The sequence below is a fragment of the Indicator indicator genome, chromosome 18 (assembly GCF_027791375.1).
Source record: "Indicator indicator isolate 239-I01 chromosome 18, UM_Iind_1.1, whole genome shotgun sequence".
In the NCBI taxonomy this organism is placed as follows: domain Eukaryota; kingdom Metazoa; phylum Chordata; class Aves; order Piciformes; family Indicatoridae; genus Indicator; species Indicator indicator.
In genome coordinates this window covers 10,231,057-10,257,175 of record NC_072027.1, presented here as the reverse complement: position 1 = coordinate 10,257,175, position 26,119 = coordinate 10,231,057, and the positions used below count along the sequence as shown (strand labels likewise).

General features: G+C 37.7%; 1 protein-coding gene across 2 annotated transcripts in view; it reads left to right on the top strand.

Annotated features, from left to right (window-relative positions):
- The window catches only part of GABRB2 (gamma-aminobutyric acid type A receptor subunit beta2), a 132,370-nt gene that overhangs the window by 45,664 nt on the left and 60,587 nt on the right, over positions 1–26,119 (top strand). The window lies entirely within an intron of this gene.

The window sequence follows — 26,119 nt, the reverse complement described above, 5'->3', positions numbered from 1 at the left end:
GTCTGCCTATACCTGTCATGTCAAGAAGCATGCACTTATAATCTGGTTATTTTCTACCCAGCTGTAAAGGAAGTGACATGGTCTTTTATGTTTAGTTATGTCACCTGAACAAACGTGGACCATGAAGTTCATACCTAATTAAGATCATCTATTACAAGTCACTGATCTGGATGGGCTTAGTTTTGTTATTGCACTTAACATGCAGGTTTTTCTAGAAATCCATACCATGAGCTAAGATTAATGAGACAGCAGAGCAAACAGAACTAATTTTGATTTGTATTAGTACGTTTATCTTTAAAGGCTTTTGTATAGAACATGGATACCTACATCAAAACTCAGACATTTAAAACTAAGCTACCTAGGACTTCAAGCTTAACACTTTTGGCATTGAACTTAAATGCTTCATTATCTTGGGTGAAATCATTCCTCTTTTTCATTAAGCATATAATAGCAAATTGGATTTAATATCTTTCTGTGATGTGATATTTGTTTGTTTGGGTTTTGCCTGAACTTGCCAAAAAGAAACTTGCCAAAGCCCAAAGAAAAGGTGTTTAAAAGAATTTTATTCTAGCTCAAGAATTTCAGATAAGGAAACAATTTGTTAGTATTCCAGTATACCTAGCAATTTCATATTTGTGATTATCAGTGCTTACATCCCTTGTACGACTCCGCGTGGTACATTTTAAAGCTTTATCTTTGCCACGTGATCTGTTATGAGCTGAATGATGGATATGAATTCAGCTGTCAGTCCCTTGTTGTGCTGAAATGAATTGTATGCTGAGGGCAGTAGCAAGATGACTGTCAGCCTGTACTGCCCCTACCCATCCACTAAAGATTAGGGGCTGCAGTTGTCATGGGTCCTACTGCAGCTATGTGCTGGAACAACAAAGAGGGGAAAAACACCTCGTGTTTCTTGGAGAGGCAACATGTTCTCATATATAGAGGCTACGAAGCACAAAGAGGGAAACCGAATAGATGAGGACCTGACAAGGAAAGGTTGAGCTGTTGGCTGTGAGATATTCATGAAGCCCATTTTGTTTTCTGATGCAAGATTGACTAAATAGCCTCCAGTCCTGGAAGTACTGTCAGATTAAAGTTACCAGCCATTATTAGAAATAAAGTAATTATTATTCTTACTTGCATGAAAATGGGGACTTAAGCAATGCCAGTTTAATAATAAAAAATCAACCCTTTCATCATTCTACCTACCCTATGCTGTACTAAAACCTTGGGGTTGGGAGGGAGAGTTGGGGAGAGAATGGTTCTTGAGGTTATTTGAATACCTCGCCATATAGCTTGCCCTGTCTTCTATGAATTCATGCACTCTCTGTCCTGAGTGTTGGAGGAACTATTTGTTCTTCAACTGGAAAAAAAAATGATTAAGGGCTTTTCTCTTTCTAACGTTTGTGACATTTAGGTTAAAAGGAAAAAGGAGACACAGGCACAATAGATAATGGGTTTGGATGAAGAATTTTTCTTTGGTTTCTGTTATTTGCAAAAGTAGGTTTGTTTTAGAGAAATGGCTGCATCTGTGCACATGTGTGCTTGTAAAATATATATAAAATGTTACACTGGGTGAGAATTATTTCTAGCTTCGTATTTTCTTTTTTATTTTGTAAGATTTCTCACCGTCTGTCCATTTCTGGATGTAGCCTGTTTCCAATGAGGACTGCAGGGGGGATGGCTAAGGACAGGAGACAAACCTGAATATCAGTATAGCTTTGTCATAGTCACAAAGTTGTCCTCAAAACTCCCTTCTTAGCTTAATTATTAATGATCCATGGACAAATTTTTGTGATAAAATGTAGGAGATACTTCCTCTTTAGACTGAGTTAAATAGATCTCAGATTTTCTGCCTCAAATGTCTTTCAAACACACAGTGGGGTGGATGGGACAGGTACACGTGCTGGTAGCACAACAGAATTATGTGATTTGTCATAGTTCTGCTTTTGACTTCACTGGGCCATGTGGCAATCAGTGATATGATTCTAATGTTAAGGTTTCTGTTTTACAGCTTTAAATAGCTTTAACTATCTAGCTAATCTAAAATTAATTCAAAGTTAATGTGATTTAAAGTGTCCACAGTAGTAATAAATTTAATGCCTGCTTAGTATTAATTTCTACATATCATTAAAAAAATTCCTGTACACTATTACTGGTCTGAAAATCACTCCTATTATTGCTAGCTTTATTTTACTTTAGCTTACACTTGCAGTGGCATATTCTTACTTTGAGATGCATTCTACTAAACTGGGTTTCCTTTAACTATCGGTCTTTTTACTCTTGCCTCCCCTTAAATCTATATTCTTTTATGCTCCTGTAGTTTAATTTCTGGTTTGGATAAAGCAAGTGATAATCACTAAGCATTATTTGCTGTGTCTTTCTTAACACAGCCTATATATGATGTGCATGTCAGCTCTCATTAGATATAACATAGTGAAGGTAAATTTCAGGACGGACTGGGAGGCAGTTTTGTAAGCACCTGGTTTATGCTTTCACTGAAAGGTAGGGGAAGAGAGTGAGAGAAACGGCTAATGATGAGTATAGATATCTATGTGGTAGTTATGTCTTCATAGCCTGCCCTGTTCACTGCTTCAGAGTATAACTGAATCATGACCATTTTTTTACAGACATATTGGTAATTTATGCCATGCTGGCTACTTTGAAGTTTAGAAATATTTTTATTTTTGAGTGAGGGATAGCTGCCAGCTATTGATATTTTGGGAAAATGTTTTATTTAATATTCTATTGGGCAAGAAAATTCTTCTTTGCTGCCAAGACTAAGAGACTGAGGGGAGACCTTATTGCTCTCTACAGCTACCTGAAAGGAGGTTGGAGTGAGGTGGGGGTTGGTCTCTTCACCCTAGTATCAGGTGATAGAAGGAACGGAAGTGGCCTCAGGAAGTGGCCAGGGAAGACTGACATTGGATATTAGGAACAATTTCCTTACTGTCTCTTCTCCCAGGCAACCAGCACCAGAACAAGAGGACACAGTCTCAAGCTGCTCTAGGGGAAGTTTAGGCTCAAGGTGAGGAGAAAGCTCTTCACAGAAAGAGTGATTTGCAATTGGAATGTACTGCCCAGGAAGGTGGTGGAATCACTGTCCCTGGAGGTGTTCAAAAAAGGATTAGATGTGGCACTTGAAGCCATGGTTTAGTTAGTCACCAGAGGTGCTGGGTGGTAGGTTGGACTTGATGATCTCTGAGGTCTTTTCCAACCTTGATGATTCTATGATTCTATGATTAATGGGAAGATTTATCTTGTATACACTTCTAACAGTCCTTCTAGTTGAACTGTGTGACAGTGGGTTCGTCACTGAGGCCTGAGAATTCCATGATCAAGAGTATTGTATGCTTTTGTATCTTTTTAGTAGGCTGGCTTTATGCTTTTTGTAGCTGAAGCTTCAGGGTGTTTTTTGCTGAAAGATAGAACACATGCAAAACTTCTGATAGGGGCAACATTCTGTGACATTGCCATCCTCTTAGCCAAGAGAAAAACAAAAGGAAGTAGAACAGGGCAGTTTTGTCAGAAACGACTTTTCCTATTTGAAAGCACAACAGTTTTACTTGCGAAGGTTTGCTTAATACATTACCATTTACAAGTATACAACTCAACCAGCAATAATTCCTATTTCACTGATGTAGCCTAGTCATCTCCCATAAAACGGAGAATTATGTGTATGATGATCTTGCTTTGTCCTCTCATTGTTTCTTGCTACCAGCATTGAGTCATGTGAATTCAAATAGTCCTGGATACTTGGACTTTGTATTGTCTCAGCTGTGCCTTCTGCTGTTTGCTCAGTCAGTTTTCAGCGGCTTGGAAATTTTCACTGTTGCAAATAAAATAGATTCTCTCGCACTTCACTCTGTTAAAACAGCTGTGAACATTTTTGGTGTATTGGTAGACCTGTTCAGCAATTTAACTTCTCATATACAGCTTATTATCTGCAAAATCTGATAGTTTAGAAAACAATTGCTTTCCTAAATGCCTTTAATTCTTAGAACATACTGTTTGAGAGGTGAATTGTTCACATCTGACATCCTTCAGTAAGTCATTTTATTATGCTACTTTTTGCTATTTATTGCTGGGTTGTTGTTTGTTGGTTTGTTTTTATTTGTTTGTTTGCGTGTTTTCTCCTGATAGGACTTATATTAAAATCCTAAGCATAATTTGGAGTTAAATTTCCATTTTTTTCAGTTTCAGGACCACAAAATCACTTCTGGTGGCTGAAATGAAACTTAATTCTTTGGACTGCACATAAAAGTTTGAATATCCATATAATTCACAAACTTCCTCTGTAAGAAAGGAACACAGAGCTCTGTCCTAGCTTTTTTGCTACAAAAGCATGTTTCCAGATCGTGGCCAGAAGTTGTTCAAAGACTTTTCCATTCTAAGCAAAAATTTCCTTAAAAATCATAGAATCATTTTGATTGGTAAGATCAAGTCCAACTATCAACCCAATGCTGTCAGGTCACCACTAAACCATATCTCTAAGCACCTTATCTACAGGTCTTTTAAATCCCTCCAAGGGTGGTAACTCCACCACTTCCCTGGGCGCAGTCTATTCCAGTGCTTGACAAACCTTTCAGTGAAAGGTTGTCTAAGCTTCCATTTCTATTTTTCTCAATCTGAGCATTTCAGAAAAGTAAAAAGGACCTGGGCTCCTTTTCTTAGCAGGGGAAGATGTTTTGGACACTCTTCCTGATCATGTAACTATCCATTTGGGCAGGTGTTTCTGGTTCCCTCACACTGATGCCTCTTTGGATCCTATGGCCCTGTACTCAAACTGGGATCTTGTCTAGCCTCAAAGAGTAGAGGAATTAAACATTACAGAGTTACCCTGCAGCAACATAAAAAGCCTTGGAGTGAGATACTCTTGTCACTCTACTGTGTCAGCCTGAGTACCAGCTTCTTCTTTCAGTAGCATCTCAAAGTAGCGTTTCCATTTGCATTATAAAAAATGGAACTGTACTAGCATTGTTCACATTTTCATGAGGGTGTCACAGATGTCGTGCCAGGGACATTGAATCATCAGTAAAAACATAATGTGAATTTGAAGCCCGAGATATCTGTAATACTGCAAAAAGAGGAAAGTCATTTGTTTGAGGAAGACTTGTTTGAACATGAGAAACTCCCTACTGTGAACAAGTGTTTCCATTATGTTACCTGGGTAATCTTTTTGTGCTTATGCCTGTAGATGCAATTACTGCACCTTCACTTGCCAACACTTGCTGAAGCTAATTCACAGTCTCACATGCAGTTGTTTAGTTTTGCACATGAAATGAGGTGAATTGGATTTCTGTGTCCAAATTGTCAAGGCTGTTAAGAGTATGTGTACGCATTTATAAGAACCCGTATAAGTCTTGCATGCAGGTGTTCAACGCAGGAACTTTTTTAAAATGGGCAGAAATAAAACCAAATGTAGTAAAAAATGGTCTCAAATTGAAGTCTTATAGCTTTTGTGAAGACATGCAAAACTTTGAATTACCTGCAAAGAACAGTGCCCAATTACTTAAAAATTTTCAATACAAAGCTTCATCTGCACTAACAAGGAAGCATTACCATTCTGTTTCATTATTTGGAAATCCTAGGGCAGGACAAATCAGATATCAGCTCTTGTCTTGCACAGTGTGTATAGATCCATCATAAGGAAAGGACCTTGAATCCGAGCATGTTGCTTAAGTGAATTAATTGCTGTTCTGACCAAACAAAGTATCAGTGCTGGCACAAGGTATGGGCCAGATTCTCTTTTCCTTACTCATGCGAGTAGTTTCATTGCTGGTCCCAAGTGATTCAGCACAGAAATCCTGCTGCTGTTATTTCTAATAATATATAAACTGAAGGCTTGGACTCTCTTTGTGACATGAAACAAATCATACAGCTCCTCTGCCTCTGTTATTCCATTTATTAGATTGGAATACTAAACCCTACCTACTCACAGGGGTGTTGTGGAGATTAATTAATTAGTTTGTGAAGTGCTTTGTTCCCATAAAACACTACGTAAGTGCCAAGCCTTATTATGAAGAATTATGAAATGCCAGTCTGCTCATGCACCTCAGGATAGCTGTTTTATAGATACACATCTGTTCTGTTTGCCTTAGGATCACATTGTTACACTTTCCCTATATAGCAGCCCATTCACACAATGAGTGAATTTTGGGAAAGATGCAGTTTTTTGAATGAAAAGGAGATCACTAACTGTCATAAATACAAATTTTAATTAAGGGTGCATAGATCAAAGATGCATTTTGCTATAGGATTTGGAACAGTGTCATTTCAGCACATCCATCTGCAGCAGGAGGGAGAGTAGTTGGATTTTAAGTACCTCCTAATCTGAAAGGAAACAAAGATATCTTTCTATTTCAGGTCCTTTGTTAGATCTTAAGTATGGGGTAAGTATTCAAGAGGGTCTTTTGCTTGTCTTTTGCTTTTATTTTATATTAAGTGGCTGTTAAATCATTAGTATGTGAATAATTAATTCAATGAGAGTTAATAAGGAAAAAAGCTTTAAGTCCCAGGAATCCTTTCCATTAAAAGCCCTGTTATCCAAGATTATTGCGTGCAATGAACTGAAAAAAAGATTTCTCAGCTTTACTGCCTAACAGACAGACTGAGGCATTTACTCTGTATTGGCAAGAAAAACTTGCATCAGTGATACAACCATCTAATAGTTAAAGTTGCTCCAAGGATATTGCATATTCCTAAAACAAATAGAGGTCATCAAACATTTAATCTTTAATTGAAATTTAAATAGTGACATAATTAAGAATTACAGCAATCTATCTTATTTTTCTTCTAGAATGTCTTTTATCACATCAATTTAGTTGGTAATTAGTGATCCTCACAATGGAAATTTTCCCATCAGAAGGGCAAAAATAAAATCTCAGAATGCTCTAATCAAAGTTTAGCTAATGAGATGGATGATAAATGCATGTATAAACATATGATCTTACACACATGAGATATATGCAATACATAAATACAATACCTGCATGTATGTGTAAAGTTATACTTCCAGATACTGGATTTTTTGGTCTAAAATTCGTAAAATCTGAGCTGGATGTTGTAACTAAAGGCAGGGGCAGTGTCCTGGGTTAACACAGCCCGCTCTCACAACACCCCTTTACCCCTATAAAGACGGGAGGGAAAGTAACACAAAAAACCCTCTGAGCTGAGATAAAGAGTTTTACTGGAAATGATATAGTGCAGAGTTACCTTACCCTGTTTGCAGAAATTGTAAAAGCAGCACTAGAAGCCAGCAATAAAATGGTTTCCCCCCACCCAAGCATGCAGAACCCTGCCCAGCAGAAAGCTCAACACCCCAAAACCCAGAAACCAGAAGCAGTAACCAGAACAGGAAGCCTCTCATGTTACAATCTGATCTTCAAGCCCTATGATGCTTTGAAAAGCCCCATGATTTTCAGATTGGAGCTGGCATGACGGACAGCATAGGATTGGATAACTCAACTCGAGCCATGACAGTCAGAGCGCCTTGTGAGTGAAATTGTAAGGCCTTACATTTGTAAGAAAAATAATTACTATGGCGCCGTGTTCAGAACTGATATCTCCTTTATTTTCCTAATTTCTGTGGGTCACAGCAGTCACTTTCTAGTTGTTCTTGTGATTGTACAGATCTTACACTTTTATAAGCATTCCATAAGATGTTAAATACTATTTCTTAAATGAAAGGAGCATTTAAATTCTTTTTTTTCCTAACAACTGTTTTAGCTGAAGATGTAAGTGTTTTTGCTTATTTTTCATTCCAGTTAGATATCAAGTTTTAGTGATTATTTTTTTCCAGTGGTTTTCCTTTATTTTTGAATGCACTTTCTGTGAAGAGTCTAGCTGATTTCTTCACCCATAGTTTTACCATGTTTTATCATTGAGCTTTATAAAGTGGTAAAAGGGTTTCTGAGAAATAGGAATTGCCTGAACCCATAAGCATTTTTATTTTAGCATAAATTTCGTATGACCATCAATGTACAAAGCAGCTGAGGAGACCTTTTCATGGAACAATTTTCATTCCTCCTTATGAGACGAACTAGGATAATTTTCAAGAAATTCGGGGAGTTTTGTGCTTCTAGGTGAGTTCTCCTGATTCCAGGGAAGTGTGTGAACATCTGCAGAAGAACACTGCTAAGCCTTACTTATGAGCGATCTTTAGGCTCTAGTGCAGACATTTGCAGTGAATAGTTTTTTTTTTTTTTCCTCTAAATTGCTTATGCAGGAAGGCAATACTTTTTTTTTGGGTCTTATACTTTTTTCTTTACAAACAGGCATCTCTAGAACCCACCCTGCTTTTGCTAGTCTGGATTAATGCAATTTGTGGAGAGAGAGAACATGAAAAGTTAGGAAAACCATTGGTTTGAATTCACTTGCATGTGCCATCTGTATGAGCAGATGGGAGAAATGTCTCAGGGCCAGAGACTTCGAGATCAAATCACAAGGAAAGAACTATATGCAGGCATGTTCCTAGTGCTGGAACAAAAAGGACAGCAGTGGCTATCTCAGGGGCATGACCTGGAGACTGGTTCCTCAGAAACTGTTGTTTCGGTAGCAGAGGATGTTTCAGTGGGTTGTAACCAATACTGGATAATCCCCATGGTGTGCAGACTGTAGACTCTTATTTCTGGGCAACTGCCAGAAAAGATCAAATGTTTGGGTCCCCTAATTATTCTGACATGTGAACTGTAAATCCACATTCAGCATTTCACAGATATGGTTTACCAGAGCGTACTACCCTCCTCAACTTCTGAATTGAGACATCATTATGTTTTCTCCATCTTCATGTGGTAGGGTACACCAGTCTTGAGAATATTTTTGGTTTTTTTCAAAAATGCAGTAAATGCAGACTATGGAATATCCATTGACATCTTTCAACAAGTTACAGTTTCAGCTGTATGATGGCTATCCTGACAGTGAATGCCAATTCACATATAATTTGCAAGTAGAATCATAAAGTCATGTAGATTGGAAAAGAACTTGAAAATCATTGAGTCCAACCATTAACCCAGCAGTGCCAAGTCCATGACTTAACTGTGTCCCTAAGCATCACATCTATACTTTAAAATAACTCCAGTGATGGTGACTCCACCACTACCCTGGGTAGCCTTTTCCAGGTCTTGACAAACCCTTTAGTTGAAGCATTTTTTTCCTAATAACCAACCTAAACCTTCTCTGGCACTACTTGAAACCATTCCTTCTTCTCCTGTCACTTCTTACTTGAGAGAAGAGATTGATCCCATCTCACTACAACCTCCTTTTATGTAGTTGTAGAGAGCAATAAGGTTACCCCTGAGATTCCTTTTATCCAGGCTAAACAACTTTATTTCTTTCGGCCACTCCTTGCCAGACTCGTTCTTCAGATCCTTCATCAGGTTCATTGCCTGCCTCTGGACACACTCCAGCACCTCAATTTCTTTCTTGTAGTGAGGAGCCTGAAACTGAACCCAGTATTTGAGGTACAGCTTCACCAATGCTGAGTCCAGGGGAGCAATACCTTACCTAGTCTTGATGCAGGCCAGGATGCTCTTGGCCTTCTTAACAGGCCAATATAGCTGGTAGGATACAGGAAGAAATATTCCAAACAAAATTCTGAATGCTTCTACTTATGTGGGAGAACAACAAAACATTAATTTACCATGATCATAAGGCTTCTCATAATCTGCTTCGTAGATATTCTCACCAAAACTCAGGCAAGGAAAACCACTTAGAGCTGAGAAATCCCCTGAACATAGATGTCTACAGAATGTTTGTATGTGGTCAGTTGAGAAGGTAAATTATTCTCAGACCCTTCTGGTAAGCTCTAGCCTTTCAGTGGGATACCATCATCTGTGCTTCGTTTTTTTCATCCTCTCTCTGAGATCTGCTGCATTTGGTTCTGACTCTAAAAAGCAGATACAACAATCAGTGCAGAAGACAGGACAAAGGCAGTCACATGCTGAATATTCATCTCTCCTTTTGTTTTTAATTATACACATTAGAGGCTTATTTCATAATTACGTCCCAGACTACATTTTGTTCTGGGCTAACAACTGAGAATAAAGCACTGTGCATCTTTAGACATAAGTCTGTAGGCTGTTTTCTACAAGAAGAGGATCTCCAAAGCACATACGATTCTCATGTACAAATACTACATTATGGTTATCCTAAGATGCCTTTGACTATTGTTTCATGGTGTTAGCATTGCTGGAGACATTACATGTATGACAGAGAGGAGATGACTTTTCTTCCTGTTGGATTTTTAAAGAGGTAATAGAGTAGCTCTAAGAAAAACGTGCCATTAGTCATTTTTGTGTAACTTTGGTATGCCTTCAAGGAATGATTCATAGATTCCTGGAATGGTTTATGTTGGAAGGGGCCTTAAAGATCACTTAGTTCCAACCACCCTGCCAGGTCGCTCCCAGCCTCATCCAGCCTGGCCTTCAACACCTCCGGAGAGGGGGCATCTACAACCTCCCTGGGCAACCTGTTCAAGTGCCTCATCACCCTCACTGTAAAGAATTTCTAATATCCAGTCTAAATCTACCCTCTTCAAGCTTAAATCCATTCTGTTTCATCCTATTACTACAAGCCTTTGTAAAAAGTCCCTTTCCGGCTTTGTTGTAGGTCCCTTTCTGGTGCTAGAAGGCCACTATTAAGGACTCCATGGGGTCTTCTTTACTCCAGGTTGAACAGCCCAAACTCTCTCAGCCCGTCCCTCTTACAATCTTCGTGGCCCTCCTCTGGACCTGCTCCAGCAGCTCCATGTCCCTCTTTTGCTGAGCGCATCAGAACTGGATGCAGTAGTCCAGGTGGGGTCTGAAGAGAGCAGAGGGGCAGAATCCCCTCCCTCGTCCTGCTGGTCACACTTCTTTTGATACAGCCCAGAACACAGTTGGCCTTTTGGGCTGCAAGAGCACGTTGACAACTCATGTTCAGTTTTTTGTCAGCTGACACTCCCAAGTCCTTCTCCTCCAGACTGCTCTCGAGCCATTTCTTGTCCAGCCTATATTTATGCTTGGGATTGCTCTGACCCAGGTATAGGACCTTGCACTTGGCCTTTTTGAATTTCTTGAGCTTGGCTTGGGAATAGTTTATTTCCTTTTAATGAAAAAATACCAAAGATATAGCAAGATTCATTACTTTTTCATAGCCTTCTGTGTTCAGCTTCTGATGCAAGATGTTTTTATGTCATCACAATATTCTTTCAAGTAAATTATTTACATATCATTAAGACTGGAGGATACTGATAAAATGTTGGATGCTGGTATCCATGGAGGTGATCTTAGCTTGCAGTTATATATGTCTAATAACATAAGTACATGAAATTTAAACCTGATTCTTAAGAGTCCTGAAGAATTTTCAAGACACCTATTCTGGAGGACTCAGAGTTGTGATGTTCTAAAAATATTTAGCTAGGTTAAAAAAAAAAATCAGAAAAATATGAGGAGACATGAGTACAAGTTACAGCTCCAGAAGAGATGCAAATCCCATCGCTTGAGAGTACAGAAGGATTAGAAAGAGATCTTTGTTCTGCACAGGTGGTCCTGCAGGTGGCTACTGAGGCTCCATGTGGGGTCCCTTTCCTGTAAATCAGCAGCAGTTTTGCTTTTGTCAGGTTTTCTGTCATCATCTTTTCTGCTCCCCTTTTAACTGTACAGACCAAAAGCGTACAGTGTGTTTACATATCATGGCACTCTCTTGTTGTATTGAACACTTGACATGAATCATTTCCAGAACCATCTGCAAACATTACGTGTAGAGACATCTCAGAATCTGATACTGTGGTGTTATGTTTGGGGTTTTTGCTGTGTTAATGTTTTGTTTCCAAGAGCGCTGAAGGTGTTTTTCATGTATTGAAGAAGATAGATTTCTGTTCCATCTGTCCTATCTGGTCACATCTCGTCTGCTTCTCCTTATTTAATTTTCTTTAAGCTTCATCATTTCCTTTAATACAGTTTTAATTTCAATACAATCTGTATCTGTGATCTGTGGGATTGCTAGGAAAATGTGCTGTGTCCTGGTCATAGAAATAATGGTAACACTGAGTAAAGGCCCTGAGATTGTTAGCAGTGGGAATAACTAACTATTCTGCAAAATTAAATATAAAAAAAGTACATGGAGAGTAATATATATTTTTAATGAAAGTAAATATTGTTACCTTTGCTGGTCTCATTATAGCATTTACAAAATCTTATTAGTAATTTGTGCAAAAGTATAGATATTAGGCCAATTGGGATGCCATGGCTGAACTATGTCTTCAAGAAAAGAAGAATAATTATCACTTAAACTTATGAAAGAAAAAAAATTTAATAAAGCCATTTTTGTCACTTAGATTTCCTTTTTTAGTAGGTTGTATTTGTTAGTGCAGTAAGCAGCAAAAACAGCTTTCATTTTGCTTTGTTAAATAATGGATCTGAATATTGTGTTCATCTTATGCTATGTGTTACTGATGGCCAAGCTGATAAACCTGGAGAGTTTGCTGGGCCTGAGGAAGTATCACTATTATATTCCTGAATTTCCCACCCCTCTCAAATGGTGTGGGAATGTGACAAACTTAATATTGTGCCCATGGCAGAAAACCAGGAGTACTTTCAGAAATAATTTTTAAGTTCTGTTTCATTTGAGAGAAATGAAAAAAAAAAAGGCAAGTGAAAAGCTTTATTCTTTGCAGTTATTTGTTGTTCAGCAATTCTTACCAGCCCTGGAAAACATTCTTTTAAAAGTTTTTTTTTTTAGAAGACATTGGTATTTCAGGCCTAGTGTTACAAATAATCTTTTGTCCTCCATCCTGAAAGTGTGATAGCAGTTAAGAGAACAGGGTGTCAGCTCAGCATCAGAACATTTACCTACTGAAAAAGTTTTAGTGAACCCATTTTGTAGCCAGGAACATGTGAGAGTTTCTTGTTAGGTAAACCAGTGCCTCTTAGTATTGGCAAAGAGGGTCAATGTTAGCAGAAACATTCCCCTTCCCCATTTGAGCATTACTGTTGTATTATTTTCATTATTGAGTGGTAATGAAAATAAACTATATAGGTAAGTTGAGATCTTTGACTGGCAGTGTGAGAAGTTTCCCCTCTGATTCGTAGCTGATCAAGTATACTCCTAGCACTGGCAGAGCTCTCTGGCTTCCTTGTGTTTGCTTTGAAAATGTGTTATCCTCTTCCCTTCTGGCTTTGCTTGGCTACTGTTCCACCTCATCACTGTCTGCTCATGTAGGCTTTCTGTCCAGCAATTTCCTAATGCAAAGTCTGTACAATCTCTAAATCTTTCAGAAAGACAGTTATGCTTTTTTGTGGTCAGGTTTTCATTCAATTACAGACCTTGTTTATCCCCTGACTCATCATTTTCCTCTAAAATTCGTGATGTGCTCGGTTTTCTTTTCCTCTTTATTGTAAAAATTGCTTGAATTGGCGGGGAGGGAGGAGGGTTGCCTTAGATTAATAGCATAAGTTTGTCAGTTTATCTTGATGTCATGCTTCAGCTTACTTAACTACTCCTCCAAAATGCATCATTTCCATCCAACTCCAGTGGGACCATTTTTAGAGTATTGTTTTGGAGCCACTGTGACAGCTTCAGTAAATGGTGAGTTTTAATTAGTTTGTCTAATGAAGATTAGGATCTCAGCTGATGACTACATAGTCATAAGTGATGATGCTTTCCCCTCCTACTCCCTCGCTGCTTAGAACTTATATTAATTGTGCAGATGGTAGTGGTTTAGCTATGTGATAGTTCGTTTTCCATCTCCTCCTCTCACGACATTTACACCATGCAAAGAGGGTGCATTGCTATCTCCTTATTTATGAAGACTTGTGATTCATCACCTGCCTTTGAAATACTAAGATTATATCTTGTTGCTAAGAGGCGGAATTTGGATGTGCACTTTAGTTCTTTAAGCACACCTGTGCCAAGCTTTGCTTGAACCCTCCAAACAAATCACAGCCAGAAGCACTGAATTTTCATTTTTATTCCTACTGACAACATGTGAAACTTGCAATGCCTGTTCTATGTGGGTAACTATAAATCATTCCTTATGTTTTCAAAAGATTCACATACTTCTCAGTCTGCAACGCAGCCAAAACTGAAGCCAAGGTTTACAGGTATTTCAGTTTCACTGCAAACATTTTGTTCAAATTACTGGAATTTGTATGTGACAGATGGAAAGTTAAGTCTTTAATTGCCGCTTTTTTTTTTTTTTGAAATGATTTTATGTTGGGTGTTTGTTTGTTTGGGGTTTTTTTTACTGATATATTTATTCATTCTTGTGATTTACAAGGAACAGCATGAAAACTAAAGATTTAGGCACAACTGATAGAATTGTTGAGAATTTCTTTATTTCTTTGATGTCATCTATCTGTCATTGCTATCCAAATTGCCTGTTGTTTGTTTTGAAGAACAGTGTTGCCATTTCTGCATTCACATTTTCTGGGTTTGCTCTTCACAAAAGTCACTGTTTTGATGTATATCTTACTCATAATTTAAAGGCTCACTTACTTTTTAGTATCACTTCTGGGTCCCTGATCATTGTTTACAGATATTAGGGCAGTTTGGTTCCATCTTCGTGATTTGTTTTGCTCTTCATTTGTTTAGGAAAGACCTTGCATTGCAGGTGCAAACAAAGGAGGCTATTTTTTGCAGACAAAGAGAACAGTTCTTTTCCAGTCAATGAGCGTTGTACCTCTGGTATTTCCTAATCAAGTAGAGATATTGTCTATGGTAGTACAGGGACTAACACTTCTGAACTTGATGCAGCTTGCAAGAAGATGGGGCCAAGGGGGTAATAAGCCTTCAACTCACAGAGAGTGATGCTGAGAGAGAGAGGGAGGAGTGATGTGGAGGACTATGTTTGGCAAGTGTCAAGGTTCATAGACAGTCAGAAATGCAAACGTGGACATGACCTACAAAGGAGTAGAAAGGATGTGAAAGGAACTTGTTTTCCTTACATAAAGAGTTGAGTGCTTGCATTTAGTGCACGGTTTCTGTTAGCTAACACAGGAGATGGAAGGCTTTACATAACATGTAGTTTGCCCTCTGACTCAAGTGCTGGTATTCTGAATTTAGGATGCTTTCTACTATTCAAAGAGAAGATATTAAGACCTTGTTAAGGCACTACAGTGACAACAGAATGAGTTGACTAGAAAATGACTGTGAGGAAATGAAAAGCTGAGACAGATCCACTGCACCACAAGCATGCTTCCATGCTTAGGGAGTTGTAAATTTGAGGTAGTTGACTGTTAAAAACTCTGAAAAGTACAGCAGATTTGAGCAAGATGGTTATCATCTCAGTGTCTGTATCTCTATGAAATGGGGAGTCCAGCATAAGCGGACTCCAGACTCCATCTAACATTTTGAACGCTTGCTTCCTTAGTGCCACTGCACCCATTCCTGGGCTCAGGAGTGGGTGAGGATGTGTAAAGAGGACACAGCAGCCATATGACTCACTGCTGTGTCTCTGGGATGGATTTGTGCTGAACCTGCTATGCAAATAATGCTTTCACCTTCTGGATTTATGCCATTGTTCAGTCACCTCAAACTACCTGTGCATTTAATCAAGTAAATGCCTTCCTGATGCTATGAATTTAATTCAGAATGTGTTGTCCTATTGTTTATGTTTAAAAGACTTTTAAATAAAACATGGCAGTAATTTTAGAAATTGTTTTTTTAAAAAAAGGAAAAGACGTGCATTTTTCTACAGCAAAATGAGCACTCTAAAGAATCCCTGACTACAGGAAATGGCTCTAGGATAGGTCTGACATATCTCAGTTAAGCACTTATTATCAAATTTATATTTGCTCTATTTAGGGTAGGAGTGATATTTTTTTCAGCTGACTCTTCATCCACTTCAAACATGAACTAACCATAACTTGTTTCTTGCAGAAAAGAAGGTCTCATGTATAGCCAAAACAATACAAAAACTAATGGGGTCATGTTTTATGAATTAAATTATAGAAGTACAGAATAGGAAGAAATCCTTCAACATGTAGCCTGTGTATTGTTTCAGCTGTCACTGCAGCATGAAGTGTTAAAATGCAGTTCTGGATATACCAAATGTTGAAAGTGATACCGACTGTCTATGTAAGTATATGGAAAGCAGAGACCTGATTAAACTCTGATTAGAATCAGTTGAACTCTTCTGATTTTCTTTGAGTCTCAGATTGTACACTATCTGATAACAGCATTGTGTACAGAATTATCTCAGGCTGTTTGGCAGGTCAGAGTCAAGTATCTTCCAAATCTAATAGCTTATTGATCATAAATGCAAATAACTTTGACTACAGAAACTGAGGGCTCTTACTATCATTAAAATGGAAGAGACACTGGTTAGATTACTGAAGCCTGTCTTAAATGAATACAAATTTCATTTGTTAAAAAATATTCTACAGCAAAATACAGTAATTAGAAGGAAACTCCCTCTTTTTTTCTCTCTTTTTTTTTCTTCAGGGTATGAATTAGTAGCTCCTGATCTAGTTACTGAAAAGTTTCAAAGGTATTTCAGAAAAAGGAAAGGACCAAGTGAATATCAAAAAGTATATTCTCTGCAGCTTTTCTGTTTAGATTTCTAATATTCAGTGTTTCATACAGCTATCAAGCTCTCAGTTATTCTTGCCAGTATATGATGTAGCTAGTATGTCAGAAAGTATGGGGTTTTTTCCTGTTTCTGTTTGGAAAAACGATATCACTATTCTAGAATGAATACTGATGATGAGGAAGATGAGGAAGAAAATGGTTGAAACTGAACATCCCAACTTTGGCACAGGAGGAAATGCAGCCCTTGGGAAATGGTATGGATTTCAGCAGGATAGCTGGAGTTAACTTAGATGCCTGCTAATTGTATTCATTAGTTTTGACTCATTTTTAAAGAAGAAAACCTTATATGCTTCTCTCAAATATCCAAGAAACTAAAGTTGAATTAGTCTGAAATGTAGATATTAATTTGGAAGAGTTAAAGGAGAAAATTTCTTCCCATTTTCCAAATAATATTGCTGCTGCTTTAATAACATATTAAAATAATAAGTGTATTTGGTGTCTGAAATAGACCTGATATGAAATGGAGACTTGACAATTGAAGCCCCAGACAATCGATGAGGAGATGAGTCCAGGTGTGACATCTGAATGTGATAGAAGTCTGAAGTATTTTTTTTTTTTACATTGCTAAAAGAAGCAAAAATTGTACTGATGTAGTTATCCTGACAGTAGTAGCTGCCCAGGGAGAGAAGATGAGGAGTAGGATCAGAAACAGCTGCAAAACAGTTTTTCTCCACAGATGTCTACTTGCAGATTAGCCTGAGTAAGAAAAATATCAATGTTTAAGAATAAAATGTGCAGAATAAAGTATTTGTAATTTGCCCAAGTCAGATTTACCCTGAAATATTTGTATGAGTAAGAGGGATCCTCTTCCTTTCCCAGCTCCCCATTGTAGCATTTTATATATAAAATCCTCTGTATGTCTTTTTTTGTCTTTCCCCCACCCCCTGCAGGAGCCCTAATGAAAGTCAATTGATGTTAATAGGAATCCGTCATTTGAAACCTGTATGCTGTGAATTAGACCTAAAAATATCTGCTAAATCTTTTTTCATTGTCCTCAATTAAATACTGTTCACATGGGAATAGCTGTTCAGATGGGGTATGTAGCTACAGTGCAAACAGGTGATTTATTAAAGACAGCTTAAACAGCCTCAAATCCGGCTGTTAATTGGGGTGGAGAAGCCTCACTGACACTTTGGACATAGATGGCTCAGGTGAACCATGAAGTGTTGTAGCTTTATATTCCCTGGGGATAGTTCTTAGTGTGCATGTGTAGGATGTTCTGCATATGTCTGTTTCATCTCTCCTTTATAGGCAGTACTTTAATACAAATAATGATTAGCAAAACCTGGAATAAATTGTAGCCAGTTTTAAGAATACTGGTACTCATTTTAAGTCAGCAAATTCTCTTCTATAATTTAAAAATATTGTTCTGGAATACAAAAAAAAACCCCAAATAGTAGTATAATAGATTTATTTTCATATTTGCATGCCTGCTATCTGCATTTTTATTATCCCTATTTGTCACACATGTCACCTTACTCTGTGCAGGATTTGGTGTCCTGTTTTGCATACACATACATCTGCTTAAGTAACTTTGACGAGTAAATATTAGCACTAAAACATTAATTGATAAGTAGTATTTTTAAAACTTTTTTTTAATATCAAAGTCTTTTCTACATAAAAATTTATATAATATACTTAATTACAACCAAAAAAAAATCTTCTGGAAATAAAAGCATCACTGAAACAAAACTAGGCAATTTAAATCAAATCACCAGTGTAGTTGCTTCTTGTTTAGCCACCTGCAACTAAGGAGTGGTTCCTACAAGAAGTTAAAAGCAAGGGAGGCAGTTGGAAGTAGTTGTAAGAGGTTGACTTCTCTCAGGTGGGGAATAAAAAAAGCTATCTGTTTACCAGAGGTAAGGAGAGCCATTTTGCAAAAGTACCTCATGGCATGCAGAGCTCTTTACAGCTGCAAGTAGGTAAAGTAACTGCTGTAGTGAGTGGAAATAGTCAGGATGAGCTCCTTTGTGACACAAGAGATCTTGTTTTTGGGGATCACTCAGCACGTTTGCTGAATCTGAGATTTGGTGAAGGGCAGTTTGCTTTTGGGACCTGTTCAGGAAGAAAGAAACCTCTTTGCCACCAGTAAAAGCAGATCAAAAAAGAAGAATCTAAATTTGTTTAAGACTTGGTCATGGCTTTCTGGAAAGTTTACGTAAATGAGGCACTGGAAGTAGTCTGGACACCAGTGGTTACTGAAAGGCAGCAGTGCTAGCACACAAAGCTGTCATTGCAGATCTGCTCAGAGGAGGACTTTTTCCCCTGACCCACTCTTTCATAGTGAGTAGGTCACCCATGGTTGGTTGTACCAGTTACTTTGACATGCTACTGAAAAAGTTTCTGATGTGTTTTGGGGAAAGTCAGATTGTCTTTAGACTGAAAGTAGAAGAAAAACAGAGGTGATTAAATACTATTTTTCCAACAGTAGTGAAGTTCTGTTAGCACGGAGCAAAGAGGAAAAAAAATTAAATGTTAGTGAGCTTTTTTTTTTTTTTTTGCTAGAATTAGAAAGATATATAGTAGATTGTTTAATGGGGGGAAAAAGCAGAGTGTAAATGGTCTAAGTGGAACCCTACAGCCACAGAGGCAGTGCGACTATCCTTGTATTCCAGCTTCTGTGGATGAGAATTTCTAATCATAATTTTATGAATAAGTAATAACTCGTGTCTATTAGTCTACTAGACTTTGCACAGTTTGCCTTGATTTTGACTGTTAACTGTCTCCCTTTTTGATTGCATTTAAAATGTGATTCCTGCTTTAGATGGGAGTTCATTTTACTTTTGTCTTAGAATTTTGCAAGAGTTAGAATTTTATGGGTTGCTGCTTTGTTGGAAAGGCTCTTCAAAGAAACAGTAATTTCAGGTCTGTGCTAGAGGGTTTTTACTTACTTTTTTTCCACCTTTTTGGATCTGAGAGTAATTCTGCTTATGAAGGCTCCACTTACATTTATTATTTCTATTGACATTTCCCTGTGGAAATGCGACTTCTTAGTCTGACTCACAAAAGACAGAGAAATAGGAGCTTTGGGCTCTTATCTTACTTCTGTAAGAATTACTAAATAAGCTGCAATCATAAAACTGAATGTGCCTTTTCTGCTGAAGATTGTTTTGACTTTCACATTAATTTTTACCTTGGATATAACTTCCTCTTTCCAGAATGGTGAAAATGCCTTCCACTCAAATGTCTCCCTGAATAGACAAGTAATTGGTAATATTCTTGGTGGCATTCAGTGAGAAGAGAGAATTTTGCAGGATTAATTCCTTCACAGAAAGTATGGCTTAAGAATATAGTGAAGAAGTGAATGCATTTTCTGTGTGAGGTCATCATCCAGAGCACAATCTCTTTAGTTAGAAGCAGGTGCAAGAGCCACAGGTTGTGTAAACACTACTGACATCTGATTTGAAGGTGGTTTCATGAGGAGCTGTGTCCAGCATTTGCTGGAGGCTGACTACCGCAGACATTTCAGGGGCGGGGAGGAAAAGGTTGCACAGTATTTTTCTAAGACCTAAGTGATTTAACATACAGATAAAGGCTCCTGAGAGAAATGACAACAGTGTGCTTCCAAAGATGATTGTAGCACAGTAGGGTGGCAGTGCTACTGTGCTTGTTACTTTCTTGAGGCATAAAAAAGTAGCCTGTGGGCTAAATTCATACTATTTTACCTCTGATAATCTCTACTTCCTTATTTCTATGTTTTAGTAGCGGTATGATCTGTACAATTTGTGCACTGAAACTTTGATTATTTAATTTAACAGTGTATGTTTATCATCCTGAAATAAAAAAATGTTAATGCTGGGTACATTTACAGGGCAACATATTCACTGGAACTAAACACCAGTTATTTTAGGCACTGAGAATTGATTAAAAAAGCCACCAAATTCTTGTGTCTCTGTAGAAAGTTCTAGATCTCTTCCATATTTTCTAAGACAGTCTGTATTAAATGTGATGTCAGAATTGCAAGTTAGCTATTTTTAAAAGTAATGCAATAAATTTTAATCTTCTTTACATTCATGTGTATACAGTTGAATTACTAGAACATCCCCTGCCCCGTGGCCCCCCAAAAGGTTGTGAGAAAGATGCTTTATATGTTCTGAAATGCATTGAGTTGTACAAATTTATTTTAGAAATGAAGGAATAATATGCTTTTTTTTTTTCCTCGTTAAGAGAACACAGTTGGCTTAAAGATGTTTTGTATGTATGTATTTGACTTACATGATTGATTTTTATTTTACAGCCTGATTTGGGTGGTAGCAATATACATTTTCAAGAGAAAGAAGCTGAAGTGATACACTTTTTATTTCATTGTTGGTATTATCTCAATGAAATAGGTATGCAGCTTTCACAATTGGAATAAGGAGAATGTTTTGCCAAATATTTGAAAGTACAACTTTCAGTTTTCTGGTGATGGTCATGAAGCAAAAGGATTATGAACTCTATGTAAATGGAGAAGATGTACTGACTCTGTATTTCCAAGGTTGGTTGTTACATACTGAGTCACTCTGTCATCGTACTCGTATTGTTTCATCTCTCTTTAAGTCCTGCAGTGTAGCATTCTCCCTTTATTTTACTTCTTTCGAAAGGGAGAAGTGAATGTTGAAAGACAAGGATACATTTTCTAGTGATAAAATATTAAAACTATGAAGTGCTCCTCTGAGCTTTGCTGCCATTCTGCCATAGCTGGTTGTATTGTGTTATATGGATGTTATCTTCTACAGAAGCATATAGTTACTTCAGAAGAAGGGCTTGGATGACTTCCGTTTAAAGCTGAAGTTAGTTTACTGCACTGATGTGTGCTTTTTGCAGGGATTTAAATTATGGACATGATGTCATGGCTGCAGTTTGGACTCAGTGACAGGTTAGTAGGCAGTGCTCTCTAATTTAAAGAACAATTTAGAGAGCTACATGCAGAAAGATAGAGCAGAAAATTTGGCATCGTTGCGTGGAAATCTGCAGCGAAATTCTGATTCTTCTCAGTCAGAATTCCTTTACCATGAAATAACAGTCAAATTCTCCAGTTTCCCATGGCTCTTCCCAGCTGGCATTCAGAAGGTGTGACAGGCTATCCTTCAGCAAAGAAATGCAGGGCTTCCTCCCAAGAAACAGCGGAGGCATATATATTTTAGTTTCCTCTTAAAAATCTTGTATGCTTCTTTCACCAGCAGTTTAAACAACAACAAAACTTAATGAGGTTGAAGTAGCTGTGTGTCTTCTGACTCCCTCTCTTTTATCAGATGCAAAAGTTTATTGCTATCTGGTATTACATTTAGGAAATGTTTTTACATCATATCCTTCATCTTCTTGACTTGTTTCATGGTTGTGCCATCTAGCTTTAACAAATATACTTGGTGTTTTCAGAGAGTACCTGTTTGGGGCTTGCACACCACAGAAAGAGCAAAATACTTACATGTTGTTAGATAGCGAGTCCCAAATGGTGTAAGAAAAATCAGCTAAGTTGGAATTTAAGCTGAAATACTCATGAAATATTGAAAACTGGTATTAGGAGAAAGCATATTACAGATTCTGGGTAGGCTGATCATATAATTTTATCTCAAACTGAGACGTTTGCATCAATAAAACAATAATTTATTTTTTTTCTCTGCAACTACTCTAAGAAACAATGTGTGCAGTTTCTAGTTGAAAGGTTATAGCAGTCAGTAGCTGAATGTTCAGCTTTAGAGATGGACTTATAGAAATATCACTGTTGTTTATCCTTTGCCAAAGCCAACTTTTAATGTAGCATCCAAGGGAAGCTTAGATTTTATGTGAATAAGCAGGAGGAGGAAGAGGTCTGTGAACTCTGTAATTAGCAATAAATCTTTTATATATAGTAGATCTGTTAGTATGTTTAACAACCTTGACACACACGTCTAAATCCAATAACATTGTTCAGGCAAGAGATTTGTCACATTACAGTTTTGTTCCCAGATTTCTGCATATTTAAAATTGGCCCTGGTGGCTGCTGCTGCCACTGATGACTCCAACTGTCTCACCCAGCAGGATGCTTTCCAAGAAGTAGTGGTGAACAGTAGGTTCAGCTACAGTATGTGGTTTCTGTAACTAATTCAGAGAGTTTGTGACTCCCAGTCAGTGTGTGCACAGGATTCTTTTAGTCTCTGATAAGGAGATGGAGTCTGTTAGAGTGTGGTATATCCCTGCAAGGTCTTTGGGTTGCTCCTGATGTTGTTAATGGGGAGTCATAGTCTGCCTTCAGATCTGCAGACGTGAAACAGAATCTCATACTGCTTTTGGCAGCATCTACATGCATATACTTAAAGAATTAGTATTTGTATTTTCCCAGGCTTCATCTCTGTCTTTGACTCAACAGGATCATGATCTGTCAGTGCTAAAGTTAAAGGAGTGTTACATAGTTCTCATACTATCACCCTACTCAGAAGAGCTATCTGAAATTGTCACCGTTTTGCTCATCATTTCTGTTGTGTCTGTAATCCTGTAATTGCAGATCAGGGCTGCTTCCTTCCATGGCAGAGATACATTTCTGTTGCTGTTTATTTCCTATAGCTTTGCAGGTTCACAGCAGCTCCAAGCTGGAATTGGATTCTATCCATCCCCATTTATCATTAGCGTTGCTCTCCTGTGTTTCAGTGCTGTTTTTTAATTCACTGGTGATGTCAGAACTGTTTAAGTTGCTATTCTAAATTTCAAATCCCACTTGAACTTGTCAGAAGAGCAAAATCTATTGGATTTTGAGAAACTGTCCTCTATATAGCACTGAAAAATAAGAACTACTAGCATTACTGTGATAGTATTTGTGATGTACATTATTTTCTGTATCACTTTTAAGTTTGAAAGTATTATAATAAAAAATTCTTTATGGCCTTCAGCTTTGCCCTGTGAAAGGAGCAGTGCCAATTTCTAGCTCTTATGTGAATCACAGACCCTCACAAAGCTTTGGAGATGGGCAGATTTTCAGGTTTCTCAGAAATAATAGTTTGTCTGAATTATTGACAGCAGACTTTAATTTCACTGCCAGTTGTGATGCAGGTTTCTTTGCACTATGGCTATGCTTGTTTTGACACATGAACTTTGCTTTAGGTCTAGTTCATAACACTTTATTTAGTCAGGTTAGTGCTTCAGGGTTTGCTTGATTTTGTTTGGATTTTGAACTCCACAATCAGTCTACATTCAAAAGATAGATCATAAAACAGGAAGCTGAAGACTAGTTTGCATGGTTAAAAATCATAACATAAAACATCAGAAGGTTACTTTAACAAAAAAATAAAAAGATTAGTGTATGAGACAGGTCTGTAATGTTTCATTTCACATGGCATTTCTCTGAGAGATCTGTTATTCTGTTATCATCCTTAATGACTGCAATGTGTTGAGTCACAGTGTTGCTTTCTCAAAGCTTTTCCTTTTTCCTTGCTTGTTCTCAAGGTTACGTTATGCAAAATACAATGTTATATTTTGTGCATTAGTCCAGACTGTATAAAAATATTTTTAAACCTTCTGTGAAAAATGAAATGGAAGAGTCTTTATGCCTGTTTCACATATTCCTAACTGCTGTAATGGACTGCTGTTTCTTCCTCTTAAAAGGTGTAGGTTGTGTGTCTTGACTTTAAAAGTCTTCTGCAGTGGTAATTCTTGCATGCTCGTGCATCAGTAATTTGGTTTAATTATTCGCCATGACTTGCAAAACCTTAAGAGTTATCAAGAAAGGTAGTTTTGTTTTTTAAATATTTTTGAAGATGAAAGAGAACTTTATTTACCATAAATGTGAGAAAAGTCAGGGTAAAAATATGAGGGATATACTAAGAGAGGCAATGACAGCTTTTTTTTTTTTTATTTCAGCAAATTTGCATTATGGATAAGAATGAACAAGTGAGCTGAATTGAGTACATCGTTCAAAACTGCTGTGTTGGCTTGATTAAAACTCTGCACTACCACTTGTTTCATGACTGTGCCACTGTTTTCCTTGATATTCAGATGAAATAAGGCACTGTGTCTTTTACCGATTTGTCAGTTCCCCAGAGAACTTGTATTCTAGTTAGCTGCAGCCTCTGGTCCCTTTTGTGGTGTTTGTTGCACATCTTGAAGATGTGTCAGAATTGAGCTGTTGGCTCCACCATCAGTATGAGCAGATGGAGCCAACCATCCTTTGCTGAGGATAGCACAAGTTTGTCTCTATGCTGAAGGCCCTGATCTGGTAGACACTGCTAGAAGAAATGTGTTTGGTGCAGAGAAAGGTATTAGAAAACTCAGTAGCCAACCAGGTTCGTATTTACCATAATTCATTTGGGCACTTAAACCTTGGCGGTAAATCTTTTCCACTGAAAGACTGCAATTCTTCTAAAACTTGTAACTATAACAGCTATACAGCATCAGGGTGATTTCCTTGATTTCCCTCTGAATCTTAAAAGAAGGATCCAAGAATGAACTTCCAGGAGATTTGTTTTGGGTTTCTGTTGTTGTTTTTTTGTTTGGTTAATTGGTTGGTTTGGGTTTTGGGTTTTTTTGGTGGTTGTTTTTTTTGGGGTGGGTGGGTTGTTGTTTTTTTTTAAACAATATATTCTGCTGCTTTTGCATTTGTTATCAACAAACATGTTCCTTAGCAGTTTGATTTTTATTAAAAGCTGGAAGACTTCCATTAAGGAAGGATTCTTTTCTCCAGCTTTTGTCCACTCCAGGAAGCTTTCTTTTGAGGCACCTGTGGTGACTCATACTGATGGGAAAAAGATATATTTTTGAAAACAATTCTGTGAGTACCCATGTAGTGACTGAAGAAAGAACTTAGTGCTGAAAGGTGTTCTTGTCTGTGAGAGCCCAATGCATATGAATGGTCAAAATGAGGGGTCTTGTCAAGATGGGCAGGAAAGATGTAGGAGTTACTAATTGTTTACAGGAATAACTTGCCCCTACTTCTTTTTTGTTTGATGAAATTTGCAGGGATTCTTTTCTTCTGGAAAGGACGGTAAAGCATTTTTAGAACGGACAATAAAGATACTAATGAAAAGGTTGTGTATCAGTGTTTAGGTGCCTCGTGGAAAGGATTGCTGGAGTCAATACTGAGTGAATTTTGAGCCTCTGTCAGGAAAAGGTACTTCTCTACTTCTAATGAACTCCTATTAGGCATTTAAGGAGAAAGAATGAGGTCCATCAAATGAAAGCATTCTCAGTCTTGTTTTCAGATGAAAGAATGTAGAAGTAGCTTTGTAAACAGTTATTGAGCAGTCTAAGTATGCACTATGAAAAGTCAGTAACCTTCATACAGGGAGACAGGGTTTTGAGAAGACTCTTGGTCACCTAGTGTCTCATGAATACCCTGTAAAGATGTAAAGATGCAGCTACCAGTCCTGTCAGGTTGTGCAGTGTCTGCTTGTGCTGTAGTTACTTCACCTATCCACTTGGGTCCCATTTTGAAGGCACACCCACATCATCTTGTGTTTTATGATTTGGGTTAAATCATTTGGTCAACCTTTAGCCTGAAGAAAGTTTATACAATTGGCTGCAGTGCAATGCTCTCATTTTTCTATGGATTCTCTGGGTGCAGTTGGCCAGTCAATTGTACATAGTAACACAGGAGAAAATT